Raw genomic sequence first — 730 nt, 5'->3', positions numbered from 1 at the left:
CGAACGGCGAGAAATATGCGTTTTATGTGGTAAATATAAGAGGAATATGTCAAAGTCATTTATCTGTGCCAATCTTCCTACTGCCAGCTGGTGGCGCTGAGACTATAACTGGATTTTGGCATGTAGATTTCTTCAGTCCAGCACTTTTATCAAGCATATAAATTTAGTGCAGATTGAACATGGAATGTTTGAGTTAGTGTAAAGCATGATGTGTCCTATTGCCAACAGGTGGCGCTATGTACATCAGTTACTGTACCATGAATTATGTCTTCAGGCCATGACTCTTTCCAAATATTTGAAGTTTGGTGCAGATTGCATGTTTAAGTTAGTGTAAAACAAGCCATTTCTTGTTGCCAGCAGGTGGCGCTATGATTATAGTGGAATATAGACCTTCAGATGTGTTGAGACCAAGACTCTTATCGAACATGTGAAGTTTGGGGAAAATTGGACATTTTATGCCTGAGTTACAACAACTTCTATTCCCATGGCGAGACATCAAACTTTGTCACAGCGCCATGGACACACCCTTTAATGAAAACTCAATATCTTCACAATTTAACATCGCAAAGGCCTTTAGATTAGACTGACCAAAAAAAATTATAAAGTGTCATAAAATTTCTAGGAGTAGTTCGTTACTGCGTAAAACATGTCACTTCCTGTTGCCAGCAGGTGGCACTATGGCTATATCTGAATATGAGCATGTAGATATATTCAGGTCAGGAGTCTTATG

Source organism: Cyprinus carpio, chromosome A15, assembly GCF_018340385.1.
Source record: "Cyprinus carpio isolate SPL01 chromosome A15, ASM1834038v1, whole genome shotgun sequence".
Lineage (NCBI taxonomy): Eukaryota > Metazoa > Chordata > Actinopteri > Cypriniformes > Cyprinidae > Cyprinus > Cyprinus carpio.
The sequence above is the reverse complement of the archived record's forward strand: the minus strand, read 5'-3'. Positions refer to the sequence as shown.